Below are 22,218 nucleotides of genomic sequence, written 5' to 3'. Positions count from 1 at the left end.
GCACATCGTGGTCCCCATTTTTTACAAATTGTTGCAAAATATCTGCTAAGATATTTATTATAAAGGAGACTTTATATATTATGTTTTAACCTGGCTAGTGTCCTTCAAGACTAAAAACTCTCTAGTCATTTTATAAATATTATTAGTCACATCCTCTAGCTTTTCAAGTTCGTGATTTGTATAGTTTGGGCAACAATACACTTTTTTATATCCTCAATAAAAATATAAATGGATAACTAATTACAAACATATTGCACATCGTGGTCCCCATTTTTTGGGTATAAGATAAACAGTCTGACATAGCTTGAGTGAGACCTGCAAGAGGAGAATAACAAGTTTACCTGGTATCTCTCTAGGAAAGTTATACAAACATAGATCTAATTTATTTATTGGACACTATAAATTTACTCATTCCTTCCCCATGAATCGTACTAATTTCTACACCTCCACAGTGCTTATCTGTATATGTCCATCACATTTCACTAAATACAACAACTTATTAACAATTAGGGGAATGTACAACAAATTCTGGCCAAATTATTCCATTTCCTCAAAGAAATTATCATTGTAACATCTTAAACGAATAGGTATTTCTAATATGATGATGAAGAGATTATTTGAACCTATTATACTGAATGATGGTATCCCTGAAAATCATTACACAAAAACAATTACAGTAAAATTTATTTAAAAACCATAATTGACGTATTTTAACAATAAATATTATTAGTATTTAATATATCAGTTGTAATAGTAAAAATTAGAGTTCATTTATACTACACTAGCACAGATATAAGTAGACAAGTAGATGTTAACAGCTATTAGATCAACTGTATTTGCCATATGCTACTCCTGTTTGCAACTCTAAGAAATATATGGCATTAGGCAAAAACTATTGCTATTTAAATATATTCAGAAAATTGATCTATTAAACAATATTTTAATGTAAATCATTTTGATTCAGAATTATTTTTTTTGCTATATATATATTTTTCCCACTTTTCTTCAAAAAATATCATTAATATCTCCCATATATATTTTTGTGGATTTCATACTCATTAATGATGTCTAATATAAGGTGACATTGCAAAATCATAACGAAACAAGCTTCGGTTTGCTAAGTAAATTGAATTCTTTTTAAAATATTTTTTTATCGGTGACTTATTTGTCGATTAAGTGTACTAATTAACTATAAATCGTAAATTCATTTTAAATGATATGTTTTAAAAGGTTTAATTTAAAATAGTGGTGTTAGAAATCATATATAAAAAGCGATTAGTATTTTATTAGTATTTATTATACTTAAGCACATTTAATATTCAATGGTTTTCTGGAAGAACCATAAAACATCTGCATATTTCTTCGTTGAATAATAATTGCCTTTTGCTAAAATTGTTTTTGGATAACCTCCAAATATTTTCTTAATTATTAGACGTAATTTGATTATCCTCGTTGTTTTTAACAAACTTTGTTGCTGTTATTTTCTTTCTTCGTTCTTTAAATAAGTTGCTAATACGTTGCTAAGTTAGTAATTGTTATGTATGGTGAACAAGCTGGATGAAACAACAAAAAACTATTTTTAATACTTTCTTGGTTGCTTTCAGTGCACTAGTATATTTTGAAGCCAAGTAGCCGGATTCAGACACACACTAGCCTTATTTAATACAAGCTACTGGTGAACAATATACCTTTGATTATATCAATAAACTTTCAAAGATGATACAAACATTAACAAGTAAATATTTATTAACTATCACTAATGATTTCCCCAAAGACTGAAATGAGAAATACGGGGAAATAAAAACAAAACCATATATGACTATCTGAGAAATTTAACAGTTGATAAAGAAACTGATTATTCACCCTATGGGAATTGGGCACGTGACAATCACCAGCAGAAGAATTTGCTGAATATCTAGAAAAAACTCAAACCAAACGAAACTAATATTGAATATTAATATTGAACATGTCCCAGGCAATTGGAAGATGGAGGATATATAGTAAATCTTTACCTGAGCAGTTCACTTATAAACAGACCGTACAAGCATCAATAACATTAAATAATACTATCATTCCATATAGCAACAACGCTAAATATCTTGAAATGAATCTTGATGCAAAACTTCGCTGGAATGAACATATAAAGAAAAAAAGAAAAGAACAGGAATTGATATATAGGAAAATGTACTGGCTAATTGGAAGAAAATCACAATTATTACTACATAATAAATTGCTATTATATAAGCAAATACTGAAACCTATATGGACATACGGAGTTCAAATATGGAGATGTTCTGCAAATAGTAACATAAATAAAATACAAATTTTTCAGAACAAAGTCCTGAGAGGTATTGTGGGCGCACCCAAATACTATAGGGCTAACTACCTACATCGAGACCTTTAGAAACCCACAGTCAGTCAAGAAATCAAGAGAATTGCAAGAGGGCATGAGGAAAGACTCCATTCTCATGAGAATATTGAAGTATTGCAGCTTTTGGATACCACCAGAACAGGACACATACTCAAAAGAATCAAATCATCTGATCTTGTGTAGTGTTGTGTAGTGAGGTGCATATATTAAAAAATACAGCAGAGACATGTATACACATTATTTCACCAGAGACTGAGACAGGGCTGATGGGTACTCCTAGTTATATACCTAGATTTAAGTTACCATAAAGACAAATTAGAGGTCAGACGGGAACGACTAGTAACAATGTAATAATTAAATAAAAATATAATAATAAAAAATAATGATTTCATAAAAGTTAAAAATAGAACTGCTTAAGGTAAATATCTAGAAAAACTCAAGGTGAAGACGCGAGATGGCGCTGAACCCGTTTCAAATTGATTATTATTATAATTATTTATTTAGTAATGGCATATTAGCGTCCTATTAGCGGCACACTTGAAACAAATCGAATTATTTATATCGGCGCACCACAACAAGTCGATATTAGCGCAATTTGCATGGTAAATGATTACAAATGGACGTCTGTTCCATTAATCATACTGGGTGAGCGCTAAAATCGCGACGGAACTATCGGAGAGTAAGTGGTCTTGGGCAAGCTTCGCCTCTTTTACCTTATCCTTGTTGTTCTTTTACTAATATCGTATTTTTTATAGATATTTTCTTTTGCTAATTTGAATAATTCCATTCGCGGACTAATGGATAAGCAAACTAGACATAATTGGATTTTCTTAGAGAGGAGACTTTAAACATTTTTTCGCAAAGAAGTAAGCCTATCTCACAATATGGCGTCTTAAGATATTTATTTAATTTTCAGTAATATCCAGTATCCAGCAAACAGTACCATTTTATTCCAAAATCTTTTTATGTAAAAATATTTGCCTTGGTAATTTGAAGCTTTTTTTATAACATATTTATTAGATACGCTTAGTACAATCTTAATTAACAATTAATTTATTACTACTTTTTCTGTGTACGTGAATTAATTAACAAGCAAGACGAGTGCGAGAAAATACATCAGTATGTATTTCTCAAACATAAAATTATAATTATTTATTAATTATTAAATTATAGCTATAGTTTACACTAAATGTATATACTTTATATAAGTTCGTATGGTTTTATTCACTTCAATCTCCTGACATCCTGCGCGCTGTCCAGCAGTTGTATTGCTTCCACGTTAGTATGATTTAGTAATCTTCTTTCCTTTCGTATTTCAAGGCGAAATCTTGGATAACTTCGCAAATCCATTTGATTTCTAAGTCATCGTGCAGTTCTTCATTGGTTGCATAGCGATAGGCATTGGTAATCAATCGAAGAACCTTGTTTTGATAGCGTTGTATGACTAGTTGATTTGAATTTTTAGTGCAACCCCATATTTACACCCCATAGGTCCAAATTGGCTTTATAATTGTATTATAGATCAACCTCTTTGATTTTAGATCAAGTTGAGAGTATCTTCCGACTAACCAGTATAGTTGTTTTATTTGGTTCTAATGTGTTTTGCTTTTTGTCTAACGTGATGCTTCCAATTTAATCTACCGTCAAGATGGATTCCAAGGTATTTAGCTGATTCTGCTTGAGGAATCGGGCATCAATTGAGTGATGTAATTAAGATTTTATTATTTCGCCATAATTCAAAATTAACGTGGACAGATTAGGAGCTATTAAGTTGAATTTTCCACTCTTTAGTCCATTTGTAGATTTTGTTGATTGCCACTTGCACTTTTTCTATTGCCCTAGGCAGAGATATATCTTTTGCTATAATAATTGTGTCGTCAGCGAAGGTTCCAAGAAGTATTTCTTTTATTGTTGGAATGTCAGCAGTGTAGAGCAGATACAGGAGAGGTCCTAAGATGCTACCTTGTGGAACTATTTAATAAATAACAAATATTTTTCTAAATTCTTACTTAACAAGTATCTAACCTGTAGAATAATTATAATGTTGCATATTAATATACAGGAAAGAAATTGCATTTTTATATTATATTTTTGGTAATATATATTAGATGATTGGATATATTTTGATCAGCTGTATTTATTGGTTAAAATACTAAGAATTAATGTAAAGAACAGTGAAATAACATAACCTAATTGTTAAATTCGAAGAAAAGACATCTACATTCACATTGACGAATCGGAATATTTATGACCATAAAGTCATTCTCTGTATATACATTGCCAAAATCGCGTAAAATTGTCACAGCAGATGTCTAACGACGTAAATTGAATAAAATGAACTTCGTATAGTTCTAAATTAGACCAGACGAATCCAGAAAATGAAGAAATAAAGTAAAATAGAAGTTTGTTTTATATATATAAAAAGGGTACTTTAACATGCATATAAATTTAGTATAATACAGTATAATTGTTATATATAATATAGTAAAAAACAATTCATAAATTTGATCACCTACTATACGTCTTATATTTGCTTAAAAATAATTTAATTTTCCATACACAACATTGACTTCAAACGCTTTCGTATTGGGAAAAAAATCTTCTGGCTTCAGGCCACACCTCACCCTATTTCTCCCTCAAGTCGGTCATAAATCCATTCCAATACCCCCATCTTCGTTTCCACCAGCCAGCTCATCCATCTTGTTCGCTTCCACGTCCGCGTATTCAATACAGCTAGCCCTCCGGCTCTTTTCAACACATTTAATTGAAATATCTACACCACAGGCAATGAGGTTCTCTTTCAGCAAATGAAATACTGCCTACACAGGTTACAAGCACTACAACAAAGGTAAACCGATCAGTGAGTTTTTGACGATAGAGTTAGCAAAATGAAAAAGATTTAATGATATCCGTATTAGTTGTCATTATATATGCTGTTTCTGTTGTGTTAATATTTACAAATTTGTATCCTTATTTCAGTTCTAAGAAGCATCATACAGATTACTACAATGGAAATTCATTCGAATATCGACTGTTACCCAGGAAATTACGAAAAATTCAAAGATACATGAGGAGATACTCTACATTCATATTAATACCCAAGTATTAAAACTCTTGGAAGAGACTCAAGCAGTACACAGACTCCAAAGAAACAAACCATCAAATTTCGTAATGCTGCGAAATATATGCAACAGAAAAACAAAATTGTTAATTAATTCCTGTACATATTACTATAGAGACTAAATAGGAACTGTCATGTAACATTTAAGTCAAGAACACAAAAAATAATTTATGTAAATATATTATGTGTAATATATTTATGTGAACTTATTTTATAAATAACCTAATTTCGTGTTCATGGTAATTATCAGCATTAGAACATTATCTCCGAAGATCTTACTTATAACAAAGCTATTAATATCCAATCTACACGTTTTGTCCAATCTATGTAACATAATTTCACCATTTGATAATTTCTTCTGTAGTATGTCTAAGCAAAAAGTATATTATGTCCCGTTTCTCCATGGTAGTCACCCATGGATTTGCAGGAAAACACCAATTCTGCACCAGCATGAAGAACAATATGTCTCCAGTGAATTACTAATAAATATTACGACTAACCTTTTCTGTTAACTTTGCTTGTCATTATGCTCTTTTATTATCATCTTGCCTTGAGTTATCAAACGTTCCATTTAGAAATATTCATGTCTTATCTAAATACGTAAACTGAAATAACAAGTCTTCCTTTATTTTATTAAATGTTTTAAAATTGTGTTCTTTTAAAAGTTAGTCTGAAAATTCCATCAGACCTCTTCGTGGTTTATCTTTACAGCATTCAAATCCCATATTATCCAACAATATATGAAGAGACGTACTACAACTCTCAAAAAGCAGTATATCCCTAAGTTTTCTATGGATACTTTCCATAATACTAACAGTTATATTTGAAATAAACTTGAATAGAACTAACATCAAGGTATGTGGATCCTAAATTACAGTTTTCTTTAAAGATTTAAAGTAAGATTTTAGTTTAGTTATAGTATAGATTTTAGTAGTATTAAAACCTCAGCAGATTAATATAATAGTATCAATACTTAACTCATTTTACGCAACCTTACTTAACGTTACCTAACGCACTTTACTGGTAAGAACAGGCCCCCATTACCTGGTTTCTATCCAAGTTATTTATTGGTGATGTAATCTACTTTTTACACACATATCTCTGTATTCTGAAAAATAAAAGTATATTTTTGATTACTAAAAAATATTAAGTGGCGTTTTGAAATTTATTAAAACAAGCAAAGCACTAAAACAACGTCTGCCAGTTTATAACTTCTTCTCATTATTGTTTTGAAGAATTCTGCAGTCACCTGACAACCGAAAGACTTTTCTAGGCTGATTCTGTTAAATATTCAAATGCATCAAACAGCATTAAGCTTTTTTTAATTGGAATAGAATGCTAATGAATATTGTATTTAAACTAATTTACAAATTGCAATAGGCAATACATTATATATCTTGTTGACATGAGTTCACTGTCACTTTGGATAGACTATATATGCATAAATTAATTTTAATGTGAATTAAGTCTAACTCTACGAACTCGTTACGGCAATTTTGCTAAATCCAACGCACGGATAAAGTTTGCATAAAGTGGAAAGCCATAAATTTTCGAGAGTCGCGTCCGGATCAGGATGATTTAGTGGGTCTCTTGCTCTCGGTACCGTAGATTAAAAGAAAACAGAAATTGAATAAACTCCATGGGAAAACAAGGATCGCGCAAACAACGGCCTCGTCGCCAACAGCGTAGGCGTTCCGGCATAGAAATAATTAGTATTTGGGAATCGTCAATCAGATCAATGAATAATTGTCCTATATTATTCGAATGGACGGGCAGAGATCCCAATAAAATATATATATCGTGAATATGGATGGAAAAATAAATGTTCCATAATATTTTGGGATATTAATAATATATGTTAAAAAACAAGTCACTCAATAGTAATTATTTTATAGATTCGGTTGATTTTATAATGTGTGGTGTGTTGGCACAACATCTTAGAATGAGTATTGCCTCAATTTTCGGAAACAATATTGGTTATCATCCAATGCAGCATTTATATGTTCATTTATATAATTTGAGACCCATCAGCCTCCGAGACTATTTACGGTCTGTTTACAGATATACAATATACAATACATTTACATCAGTTAAAGTATACCATTTTATTGCAAGTATAGAATGCGAAAAACTATATAAATACATGGTCGAAATATAAAGTCTAGAGTTAAATGTGTAGGATAAAAAGTACATATTGCTAGATGACAAGTAAAATATGTAAAAGTATCAGGTGCATGAATATATGAACGCTACAATACAATAGTCGCACAACTCATGACAGTGATAAGGATACAAGATACAAAAAATGTAAACGAACATGCATGATATTATATAGATTCACAGTATTATATTTCTAATAGTAATCCTGTTACGGTTAGAAAATTAAAAATTAATCAGCTTGTCCAGGTTCTCCAGCTTAAGACACTGGTCCATCGTCTCTCCCAGGTTGATCAACCGTCTCTGCAAGATTTATCTTTGGTATTCAGTTAGTATGTGCTTGATAGACAATGAGGAACCACATTCAACGCACAGTGGTGGACTTCTTCCCCTAATGAGAAACTAATGGGTCAGTTTGCAGTGAAAAATTCTGAGAGGCGAGAATAAGCTGATGTTAGTGGTGTTAAGGTTCTGATAATACTCTTTTTCACCTCCTAAAGCTTGTTGTTTTCTGTTAGATCTAATCTGAGTTGGTCTAGATGTCTAATGTCCTACTAGAGTTTTGATTAACATCTCTACTCCAGAAGAGGAAATTGTTCGTAAGTGATCCCTCCCTTTTCTTGGCTATGTAATCTGCTCTTTCATTTTCAATCCCAGAGTGAGAAGAGAGCCACATAAAGGTGACAGTTTGACACTTCTTTCCAATTTAGTGGTTAGTCCACGGATAAGCACATTTTAACATTATAGTACATCTAAAAACTAGAGTTAATTATGCAACAGATTATAGATTATAGGTTAGAGTTATAACCTGTTATCACTATTTCTTTCAAGAATTTTTCATACGTCTGACAACCGGACGACAGCACTGATTCTTTTTTTAACAAGAATAAAATGTTATTTCTAGTGCCCCAAGACGTCATGCCCTAAGTGATTGTTTAATTTAATCATGAAAAACTATTTTTGTATTGGTTCTAATTCAGTGTCGTACTCTGATGAACATTAAATAATGATATGGTTTTTCAGATCCTCTTAGGAATAGAGATATTTGTTGAGCTTTTAAATAAAACTCATTATTTAAAAAATGAAAGTAAATCTGTACATGTGCAGTTCACCTATAAACAGACCGTACAAGCACCAATAACATTAAATAATACTATCATTCCATATAGCAACAACGCTAAATATCTCGGAAGCAAATAAAAGAACTGGAATTGAGATATAGGATAATGTACTGGCTAATTGGAAGAAAATCACAATTGTCAGTACATAATAAATTGCTATTATATAAGCAAGTATTGAAACCTATATGGACATACGGAGTTCTATTATGGGGATGTTCTGCAAATAGTAACATAAATAAAATACAAATTTTTTAGAACAAAGTCCTGAGAGGTATTGTGAGTGCACCCAAATACTATAGGGCTGATTATCTACATCGAGACCTTCAGATACCCACAGTCAGTCAAGAAATCAAGGGAATTGCAAGGGGGCATGGGGAAAGACTCTATTCTCATGAGAATGTTGAAATATTGCAGCTTTTGGATACCACCAGAACAGAACACATGCTCAAAAGAATCAAACTATCTCATCTTGTCTAGTGTTGTGTAGTGAGATGCATATATTAAAATATACAGCAGTGACATGTATAAACATTATTTCACCAGAGACTGAGATAGGGCTGATGTGTCGTCCTAGTTATATATCTAGTTTTAAGTTATCATAAAGACAAATTGAAGGTTAGACGGAAACGAGTAGTAACAATGTGTTATTAAAAAATTTAATAAAGGCTTATTATTTTTGCCGGTATTTGGTGCATATTCGCAATAATTCTATCTTTCTTGGAGTGAGAGGAAGATTTGCTATCATCCACATCCTTATATCTAACGATTGATATTATAAAATTAAGGTAAAGATAGCAGTAAAAAGAGTTTTAAATATCAAGTAATTAGCACATATGGAATTAGTCGTCCAACATAATATTTGAATTCTTATATTGGTTAATAAAATTCATGGTTTGTTAGAGAAAATACTTAATATATTAGACAGGCATATCATAATGATATATCATAATCATGGCATACAGAGTATATAAACTAGATTGTACAATATTGTAAGTGCACAGATTATAAAGACAAATTGTTGGTTAGTCAGCAACGATTAATAACAATATAACAAATAAATAATTTTAAATAGATTCAAAGGGATTTTGCATGTTCAACCACCGGAAAAGTCCGGATAAGCTGTCAAGCAGTAGAAATTCGTCGTTTTTGTGATTATACAATCTCAATTGATGTTATTCACAAACCATTTAATTTCTCTGGTACCTTTAAACATGTGTAGATGTTTTAATTTCTAATGAACCATGTTAATATTTTTCTTTGTGCAAGCCCATAATTGCAAATCATATAGGCTTCAAAATTTGCTTGAATTATATTAATTTATTATGTATCGTTAATTCTGATTGCAGTCTGCAATTTTGCTCTTTTGTCTTCAAATTGCATTCTGCTCGTTTCTTTTTAACATGTTCTTTCCCCTTGAGCTTTGTGTCCAATTTTAATTTAATGTACAGTAAATCACACTCACATATATCTACGCCACTGTCTATATAATATCAACCGAACAAATTATAATAAGTTTAACCAGCAACATTTTACCTCTTCTACAAAAAAGGACACGTGCCCAAGCTTAGGCCATTGAATATTCGGCAGCTGATGTCAAACCTAACGCGATAATCTTTCCCTTTCCCAGCAAACGCCCGACGTTTTCCATTAAATGCGGCGAAATATCAAAACTGAAACGAATAAAAAAACCTAGAAAGAAAAATAGGCCGGATAATACAGTAATTACGTTATCGCGTATGTTCGACCGAATGCTCCGCAAACTTCACGTTATCTGTCCGCGATAGAATTGGACGTAATTAGTTTGTAGGGCTTTTCGTATGACTGAACGATTATCCGACCGAATGTCTCATAGAAAAGCCCATAATTTATGACGATAGCTACGAACTTATCGTGTAAAAATTGTTTGCGAAAAAATAATAATACAGAAATAATGGTATAAACCGGTCATTTATTATATTTATTTTAAAGTTGCATAATAATCTTCAATGGTAATAAGTTAGGCGACAATTGGAAATTTTAAAAACTGTGATGGAAAAATTAGCTTGTATTTTAAATTAAATTATTGGTTAATTTGTTTTTGTATATCATATATTTCAAGAGTCGAGGGTTTACAGAATATAAATACATGCAAATGTATACTAAAGTTCAGTTGTAGTGCTTTAATAATTTTTTTATAAAACTATTTATATGAAATATGCTTAGCACAATGATAATTTACACATTACAAATTGATTCACTACTATTGTTCTGTTAAACTTCTATCAATAAATACACAATTAAAACCAATGTGGTATAATGTGTGTGTATTAAAATTAAGATTCACTATTTAAGCTAAGTTAAGAATAACACTTATACACTAAACAAGTTTGTGTGGTTTGGATCACTTCAATCTTCGTTTTTGCTACGTGTTGACCAGCAGATGTATTTCGCAAGTATCTTCAAGAACATATTATTTTTCGACTTAGTGATCGATAACACATTTTTTCCAACTTGTAACAAGTTTCTTCATTCAGTGAGTAAAATAGTTCTTTCCTTCAAGTTAATTTTTGCAGCAGTTTCTATAATACCGCTCTTTATTACTTTAACATAGTATTTCAGTGTAGCTTCCTTGAATGCCTTCAGTTTTATGGCTTTGGTTAACTAAGCTTGATACTTAGAAGTAGCAATATTAGTTCCGAGGACATGAATAACCTTCCCGCAGTTAGTCTTGGTAAAGATAATGGTTCATCGATGACTTATGAATTCGATTATTGTTTTGGAAACTCTTTTTATATCTCGTGTATGTTACCCTCTATGGATTATAGCGTTCGCTCAAATAGCTCAATAATTTACGCAGTCCAATTTTCCTCGGTTAAGTGGGCTTTTAGGTGGAACCAGGCAGGAAAAGTCAACGACAGTAAATTAGCACATAATGATTTCACTTACAACCAAACTATTTTTATGCAAATGAATAATAATAATACTATTATCCCATACAGTAAAAATAGTAGGCATTTTGGGATGAATTTTGACGAAAAATTTATCAGATGACTCTTAGCAAAAATATGTATTGGTTATTCGGAAGAAGATTTAAATTATCCATATGTGATGAGTACTAACGAATACTAAAATTCATATCAACCTGTAGAATGGCTATGGAGATGTTCTGCGAGAAGTCATATCAATATAAGTATTTCAGTATAAGGTCCTGAGAAGTATTTTGTGGAAGTACCCATATACGACAGGACTAGTTACTTGCACTAAGACCTTCGGATTCCTACTTGTTTTCTTCATCCCCTGTATATATAATAATTTATATTTGCAAATATTATATTTGTATATTCTAACATATATATATATATATATATATATATATATATATATATATATATATATATATATATATAGCAGCAAATTGTCTTCAAACTATATAAAAATTATATATATCCAATGTTTTATTTACATGAGAAAAGCGCCGACAGAATAAAAAGAAATCAGATCAAAACTGGACGAGAAAAACCAACAAATACCCCTATTTTTCATCAATACCGATGGCCAATATTCCAGCAAAAATACCACGGGAGACGCAAAAGAGCGGCTCAGACAACAGGAAAAATTACCTTTCAGCTTTTATCTGCATCTAATTTGATATAATGCGGCCAGTAATGTCGTTTTCGACGTGTACAAAGCGTCCTGCTGCCAAGAGCGCGGTCCCCTTCCCCTCCCCAGACGACCAGACCAGTAGCAGATTGTTCAGATAAAGCGGCAGTTTTTCAATAGCGACAGAGAGACGTTCGAAGAATATGAACTTCAATATTAGTTGTATGAAATAGTATTGCAAATAACTAACTTCAAAATGTAAGCAATTTTATACTTAAAATATTTTTTTGTCTGAAAACTTTTTAATTAGCTACTTGTATATCATATTTTCGAAGTTTTTCGGCTCAAAAAAATTATTAGATATTTAGTTGTTACATTCGAATTTGATCAGGTCAATTGAAAAGTCCCCGGCCTACCATAGTAAACACATTTTTTTGACAAAATTAGCGATTATAGCGACCCTCCAACTTTTCGATACCATTTTTATAGTACGATTTGTCCTTTGCTTCAAAATAGCCCTTAGTTTCGTCGATCACCTCTTCATTCGAAGAAAATTTCTTCCCAACGAGCATTCTTTTGACATCTGAAGATAGGAAATAGTCGCTAGAGGTCAGAACTGGAGAACACGGTGGATTGGTTGCTTTTTCTTCAAATCCGGCCGTTTTACGGCGATTTCGTCCTTCAAACGGTCCAATAACGCTATGTTATAGTCGCTATTGATGATCATTCATTTTTGAAGGTAATCAATGAAAATTATTCCATGCGCATCCCAAAATACAGACGCCATAACCTAGCCAGCCGACTGTTGCGTTTTCGTGTGCAGTCCACTCGGATGACTGTCGATTGGACTTCGGAGTGAAATGATGGAGCCATGTTTCATCCATTGTCACATATCGACGCAAAAACTCGGGTTAATTACGCTTGATCATCTGCAAACACTGCTCTGAATCATCAACTCGTCGTTGGTTTTGGTCAAAAGTGAGCTCGCGCGGCACCCACTTTGCACAGAGCTTTCTCATACCCAAATATTCGTGAATGATATGATGTACACGTTCAGTTGATCTTTAGAGTGTCTGCTATTTTATTCAATTTCAATTTATGGCCATTCAATTGGATTTTTCATTTTGTGGATTTTTTAAATGTTTTCATCGGCAACAACTCCTTTTGGGCGTCCACTACGTTCACCATCTTCGGTGCTCATTTCAAGGTGCGGAAAATCGGCATGAAGTCAAGTATTTGCTTCAATTGTATTTTTCCCCTTCACAAATTTTCAATATTTCAATATATTATCAACACGCGAAATTCCTTTTTATCCTATTTTTTTTTACTAACTAAAAAACATATAGATTTCATTCTAATAGCGCCATCTATGTATCAGGCCGGGACTTTTGTGTTTTTGTTCTATAACAATAAATCAAACGGATTTTTTGTAAAATTTTAGCTGCTAAACATAAGCACTTAACCGTTTTTTTTTTTGTTATAAGACGTATCATTCTAAAGCTGTGATAAATTAAGATACTATAAATAAATAAAGACAGCATAAAATATAATAATTGCATGTGTCTCTATGCACAATAGGCTATATAAACCCTTAATAATATTTAAACTAAACAATATTTGAGTTTATAGTAATTTTCCTATATAAATAATATAATTGGTCGTCGTGATGCATCCGTTACTCATGTGATGTTTGAAATTATGAACGATAACAATATAGAAAACTATAAGTTTAACCCGTATACTACCCACATTTTAAACCCATGTATATAGCAATTACTTTCTATCAATATTAACGTCCCTAGTTGTAAACAAGTCAATTTACAAAAAAACTTAAAAATGGGTGATACATATGCAAATATATAGTTGAGCATTAATTCCACAGACAGCTTAAGTGTTGAGATACTTTTTACGTTCTTCTAGCAGCGGGTTGGGTTTCAACTATTGCTGTTTCTTTGTTTTATTGGAATTTGATATATTTTCGTAATGTTAAGTAAATCAACATAATTGTTAGTGTGATATATTAAAGTATTTTTTTCATATAATTTTAGCTTATTTATATAGTTTACTATTATTGACAATTGACACTTTCAGTTTTTGTTATTGGTCTTAATTTGTTAGTTAATATATTAATAGATTAAAAACTGAAATATTTAAAATTAATTGCCAACGCCTATTCTTTTTGTTTAATAAATATTATGTAAAAATATTATGTCTATAAATATACTTATACATATGAGTAACTAATAACATAATTATCTATAAAAATCAACACCTTAACTTTGTAAACATTAATGTCAAAATTGTTTTGATTGAAACAAGTGGCTGAAAAACTTTCAATAAATGAAATAAACAATTTATTTAAAACTACCTTGCAAAGACAAGATATTAAGCTAAATTATATGTATATAGTAGAATATAAATTACGTGTAGTAGATTGATTGAATAAGGTTTTTGTTTATTTTTGTTTAGTTATTACAACGATTATTATGTACATATTTTATTTTAAAATTTTTGGTTTTTATCTAAGTAAGTTTGATTAATTTTTAATTTTTAGTGAAGCCAGTTCAATTTTTTTGTTCAAAATATTCTATTTTTCTCTTTTCAGTGTTAGATATTTACTCAATAAATTACGCAGTTATTTTATTTAATATTTATTAATAATTACAATGGGTAGGTCAAGTAATGATGCAGCCCCTATGAGGAAAAATAGTAATAAAGAAACAATGATTGAAAATAAGAAGCGTCAGGCCCCGGAGCCCGCTAAATAGCTATAATAGTGCTTAAAAAGTAAACTGAATGGCTTTTGCACTGAAGGACTTCCGATTTTCCGTCGCATCAGCTCAGTAATAACATTATACCCAAATATATGTTACTTTTAGATAAAAAAAAATATGTAAGCGTTGTATTTAAAATTTTAGTGTTCGATTTCCCCCACTTCCCCCAATCAGATACTAATTTGTTTCCAATGAGACCACATCGGCAGTACAGCAATAATTTTGAAAATCGGTCCATAATTAACGGAGAAATCGGCGAACATACAAAAATAAATATAAAAAATATATACAGCTAAAGTCGGTTAAAAATTAAGGCGATAAGTCCTCCTAGAAATACATGTTAAAGTTGTTATATAAGGCAAATGTAGTTTAGTAGGCAATGACTAGTAAGAATGTAATAAATAAATTTAAAAAATATATAATTTTGTTATAATTTACTTCAGTCCAAAAATATATGGTTCACCGTAGGAAGCAACTTAATATAACCATTTTAAATTTCATTTTGGTTAACCCCAACATAAGTTTTCCCTTTTGCATTTTTCTTAATCCTTTATGGCAATTTTGTAATTCAGGCAAACTGTCCATTCAGTGCCCCTATTCACGATTAGCGAGAAAGCCTCATTAGCAACCCCCCATCGACATACAAGGCAGGTGATGGTCAGCAACAGAACGATGGACACACGTCGGCCATTTGACGGTCCGTCTAATCCCGATTGCGGAAATAACGTTTTGTGTTCGATTCGTCGGGGACGTCCGCCAAAAGAACCGACTCGTCTTTAACGGGCAGGACCTTTCTAGTCGCGAGGAGGGCTGACCATCGGTGGCAAATGGTACTTAATTGGCCGTTTGGTGTGAAATATCACCTTTCCCGTTATCGGCAGATTAATGTTCCCTTTAGTGGTGCTGGTGATGTTCCACGATGCTATTAAATATATTCTTTATCAGCCTGGTAAGAACTAACATTTCTATTCTGAGTGGATTTTTAAAATAAAGCCCAAAAGTGTTTTTATTAATCTCTTAGTACTTCAACAATCTGCCCGTGGGCAATAAGTACTATAATATAATTTCCTTCAGTAATATTGGTATTTCTAATATTGTTACATCGTTGTGAGAGGTTTTTTCCTATTTTTGTGTATAATTTTGTGGAAATTTGTTGCTAAGACATAAATTTACAGGCTTTAAGTCAAAAATAACTTATATAAATAGAAAAATAAAACAAAAATGTTGTTTTCCAAAATGTGGGGGTTCAAATAGAATGATCTATGTTCCAAAGAATTCTACTCTAACGCAAGAATGTTTTTTCAAAGTAATTCATAATAAATTTAAGGAAATCTCTTATGAGCTTTTATATCAAGTTTCCGGCGAAGAAGGTTTTTTCTTTGCCCTTCGGATCAGATAATTATGGGCCTAACTATGAAGTCTTCAATAGATTTTCGTGTTAAAATGAAAATTATGGAACTATGTTATTGTTTCCTTACATTCTTCTCTATCTCTATTAATTCTCTCTCTATCTTTATTTTTTTTAAAGTAATGTATGTTTAAAGGAACGACGAGAACAGGAATCATGCTATATCACAATACTAGAATGATCTATATGTAATGTGCGTTGACAATTATAAAGTAACAATGTGACTAACGACAACAACGAATCTAAATCAAATATCCACTAATTTTCACTGAATAAATTAACAGAATCTTGATTAATTCACCCTATATATTGATTAAAATCTAGATGTTTCAAATATCTTTATTACCAAAGCACATTGCTTTATATTTAACCTTTCTTTTTACCATTTAATGAGACCTCGAAAAAAAATCCTCATTTTTAAGATTATATTGATGCTGCATGTCGGTAATATAATGAAAATGTTACATCCAAATCATATTTTGTGGATAATAACAAGTAAAAATCGCATATAATATTTACGATATAACATTTTTAATATAGACCTTAGATGATGACTGAGAACTTAACTATGCACCTTAAAAATCCTTCTAGTTGATAAGAACAGTGCTTCTCAACTATATTGGAATGACATATTATTATTATTCAAGACTAAATATGTTTAATATTAGATTCCAATTAAATTTGATACGTTTAAGCTTCATATTTCTTATAATCAAACAGGAGAGACAAGCTTTTCCCCAAATAACGTAATTTTACCTTATATCGATAGTAAAACTCTGTTAGGTGGATTGTATCAGCAACATGGCATGTAATATTGGGTAAGACCTAAGAGTTTTTAAATATATTATGGCTTAATATTAAACTCACATACGCGACGAACAAATTTGAACTCTATTCATGGTATTAAAATGTTCCGAAATATCATCATCTCCATTAATCATTACTAATGCTTTTATAAAGTGTATCAAATACATTTCGGCTAATATTATTGTTGGCGGACTTCGAATGTTCCTTACCAAGCTGACAAGTTCTGTTAGTCGTAATATTTTTTAAATATAATTCGCACTGTAAGTCTCAACGTATGTGTTAGCGAAGTTTCTAGCACCGTGCTATTCTTCTATATATGCTATGTTTCGCACTATGTTAATATGCAGTGGAGAGATGGTATTTCCAACATAGATGACATTCCCAAAATATAAATTTATATAATGGATGAGCGATAATAACACTTCATAATTTTAGGTGTCATGTTTCTTAAAATCAAACAAGAAAGACAAGTCTTTCCACAAAGAATTTATTTTTGTTCCTAGCTCTATAGTAAAAAAACAATTGTATGCGGATTATGTATCAACAAAATGACATGTAACATTAAATAAAGCCTAAAATCAGAGTTTTTAATGTTGGTTCGGATGTTCGGAACGAGTACTTTTAGTTCTGTCTGTCCTTTTAGATGGCATCTCCGACCACGAAGACATCCCCAAAATATAAAATTATACAATGGCTAAAGTGATAATAACAGAACCACTTTTAATAGACCCGATCCTGTGACGTTTAATTTGATGATACAAAGAGATTTGAGAGATAAACTTGCATGTTAATTAAAAGTGGATGCCGACGATATATTTTTTTTAATATTAGACGCACCTTTTGACGGTTCACAACCATGAATGGGAACGGTGTCCGAGGAAAATTACAGATTCCTACTATTACGACCGCGTAACACAATGGGCGGAATTTCAATGCTTTTTCACCGTACGCAGTTCCAAATTTAATCGTTAAGAACGAACCTCTAATTACACATTCTCGTCCGATCGCTACGTTTTCCAGTTTCGGCGCACTTGTTCGCCTTTCCGCCGACGTCATCGTCCATTGTCCCGCCTCAGAAACACCGCAAATGATCATAATCAATTGAATCAACAGCCGGTCTGTCGCGGTCGTCGACAGAGAGATGAGAGAAGGGAAAAAAACCTCCCGGTCCCGAAAAACATAACCTATGCAACTACTGGAATCGGCTACCGATCGAACTGCTTATTACGAGCGATTCCGCTGTCAATCAAAGAGGCAGCCGGGTACCACGGGTACCACGGGCACGCCCATCGTCCGGACAATGGGTGCCAATCAAAATAATTGTCGGAACCCTCACCTTGCTGACTCGCGAGATTTTTTTCTCTCGTTGCGGACGAGAATTTTCGATGGCTGAACGTAGATTGGAGGCAAAATAAATTTATATCATTTGGTTCTGTAATAAAATAGCTCGTAAAAAATATATAAAGTTCACATTAATCGTTACCGAACCTGGTGTATTATTTGAATATAATCGTCCGCCCAGTTAGTCGTCATTGTTCCTTTGTTAGTATAATAAAAATTAGTTCTACGTTTAACTGTAACAATAACAATAAGAATTTAAAAATGAGGTTATATCTCGAATTGTTGGTGTAATATAGACAAATATGAAAATAAATCACGACAGATGATTTTCAAAACCAATATGTGTGTACAAACACAATGTGATACATGGAGGATTAATAGAAAGTTGCACAAAGTTTTTTTATTGTTCCATATCTCATTATTATTACTAAAATTAGCTATGTAAACAGTAATTGTTGAATAAATAATATTATGCAGTCTTAAGTTACTAACAAAACTAAAGATATAAAGATGTTTGCCATAAAAACTAGAATTATGGTCTGCATTTTCACTAACTCCTCAATACACCAGGTCAAAAAGCTTAGTTCTCTTGTTTCGCTTTTATTAAAATATTTTTAGCGTTTTGAACTATCGACTGAAAACAGTTGAAACAGTCGATAGTCAAAAAAATAGCGACTGAAAATAGTAATTACTATTTTCAGTCAAATCCACGGTTCGGCTGTTTTTTTCATTCGTGATGTCAGACGAAGATGTACGAATTTTTGTCTGTATAAAATGTGGGATAAGAAATGACGGAGATAAATGCTTGGAGCAGTTAATTTTAAATGTCTTTATATTTTCCAAAGGTAGAATAAGCGAGACAGAAATGTATATATATTCATTCACCTGATAACTTTAAAGGATGTAGGATTACTTTTATACTGAATGTTCTGTGGATGTGTAAAAAGGAATGGAATAATAACACCACAAATGTTTAATCCTGTTTTATTTAATTACTGCTATTTTTAAATAACATAGCATAATAAATATAAATAGTACAATACAACTTAAATAAAAATTCCAAATATTGCTAAATCTCTAAAGTTGCTGCAGAACTTGGACTAATTACTTCTTTCATTCTGCATTTTTTATCAAAACATCTCCAGATATCAGTACATTCTTGGTCAGTAGTTTTATCTTGAATTTCGAGTTGTGGAACTATATATGTATTTTCAGTCCTCCTATTAACCGTATAATTAAAGACATCGTTGGGATATCTTTCACCAGATAACTCGGTGGTCATTATTACAATGGGCTTTAAAAGTTGTTAAGATAGTCAATTCGTTAACAAATAAAAACTGTGGCGCTCTTCTTAATAGCCAATCTATCAGAAAATGTATTTATTCCAAATATTTAATATACTTTATTCACCTCTTTACGGATAATATTTTTAAAAGAAATTTTGATATAATCGTTCTAATATAATGCTTCTGTAAAAAATTCTTCAAATCTTTTGGATCTATGCAATCTCTGAAACCTTTGCTGCCCAATGTTAATTTTCAAGATTTTAGGAAAAAAGTTTCGACAAACAAGAGACCTGGACATAGATCGCGAAAGTTTATCAAAAAAGTATTACCTATTACACCAGTCCAAAATATTACCTATTATGCCAGTCAAAAGTATCTTGCTATCTATCATTTATATTTTAATTTTTTTGCCCTGAAAACTAGCGTTCCAAAATGCTGTTTACTAATTTACAATATATAGTTATTCACAAGCAAACTACAAAAAAAGCATAAAACCACATATATTACATATAAATCTATATCTCAACTTGATCTAAAATCAAAGAGGTTGATCTATAATACAATTATAAAGCTAATTTGGACCTATGGGGTGCAAATATGGGGTTGCATTTGATTGATTACCAATGCCTATCGCTATGTAACCAATGAAGAACTGCACGATGACCTGGAAATCAAATGGATTTGCGAAGTTGTGCAGGATTTCGCCTTGAAACACGAAAGAAGATTACTAAATCATTCTAACGTTCCACGCAATACAACTGCTGGACAGCGCACAGGATGTCAGGAGATTGAAACGAACAAAACCATATGAACTCATGTGAACATTTAGTGTGTATTATTAGTGTAAACTATAGCTATAAGTTAATAATTAATAAGTAATTATAATTTTATAATTGAGGAAAACATACTGATGTATTTTCTCGCACTCGTCTTGCTTGTTAATTATTCTAAGCACATAGGAAAAGTAGTAATAAATTAATTGTAATAATAATAATAATTAAGATTGTACTAAGCGTATTTAATAAAGATGTTATAATATATATATATATATACATATATATATATATATATATACATATATATATATATATATATATATATATATATATATATAAGCATAAATTCGGCGCATTTCCTTCAAGGTCGCGGCTAGGACGGAAGGCCAAAACGTTAAAAATAACTCGAATGAACTAGTAGAACCGAAAATAGTAACTAAAATTAAAGGACTGAAACAGTCGATGTTAAATAGTAATAAAATCAGTCGGACCGAAAATAGCGACTGAAAACAGTTACTAGTAAAAACAGTCGAACCAAAAATAGCGACTGAAATAGTCGGTAATCGATTTCAGCCGATTGTTCCCAATACGAATATTTTTTAATGACTTGGTTAATAGTGCTCATTTCCAAATATCTATGGCATTTTAGGGTTAATGATATTACCCAGTGAATGGAGGCAAAACGAAACGAAACAGTGTAGTTTACATGATGTGACCGTTATTTATTGACGATATAAAATATTAAGGAAATGCAAATAAATAAAAGGTATCGGCGCTGGGTTTACCTGCTGACAAGGCTTGGGCAGTCAATGGTGGTACGTCTAAATCAAATGATGGTCGATTGCTGAATGATTGAAAGTACCTTTCAATAACATCCCAACATCCCAGATAAACGTCTGGGGTTTTCAGATAATCGTTATCATTTCATAGTTGCTAGCACCCCGTCCGTGTTCAACATCTGGGATTATATTTGTGGGCATTTTGTAGACAGTTATTCCACGATATAAAATTCGACATGCCTCAAGGTCGCTACAGTATCATTATTTATGAAATACCCGAGGGCGTTAACAGCAGACCTCCATACTTTATTCTGAAAACGCTGAATTATCTCCATACATTAGTAATTTTTTATGTGTTGACAGGGCAGATTTACTTCCACATAGCCAATATATTCTTCTAAATTTAAGGTCCAGTTCTTCTTTCTTCTTCATTACATCAGTCTTCCATTGCAGAATAATGCATCTAGAATAATTCATATACATTTTTATGGGTTAATATATGGCCTATAGATATTATTTATTCAAATAGTGGGTATATTGAATTGTCTTATATGTATAATTGACGGGGATAGCTTCAGTTTCATTCCAACTAATTATCCACAGCTAGGTTATTGTTTACTTACGTTTACAATTAAATGGCTGCTTCCTTGTGGCCTTTATAGTTGTTATGATAATAGTGTTAGATGGTCATATATAGG

This window comes from Rhynchophorus ferrugineus, unplaced genomic scaffold (genome assembly GCF_030347505.1).
Source record: "Rhynchophorus ferrugineus isolate W39M unplaced genomic scaffold, kcgeb_rfMv2 rfM6, whole genome shotgun sequence".
In the NCBI taxonomy this organism is placed as follows: domain Eukaryota; kingdom Metazoa; phylum Arthropoda; class Insecta; order Coleoptera; family Curculionidae; genus Rhynchophorus; species Rhynchophorus ferrugineus.
Note: the sequence above shows the minus strand (reverse complement) of the source record.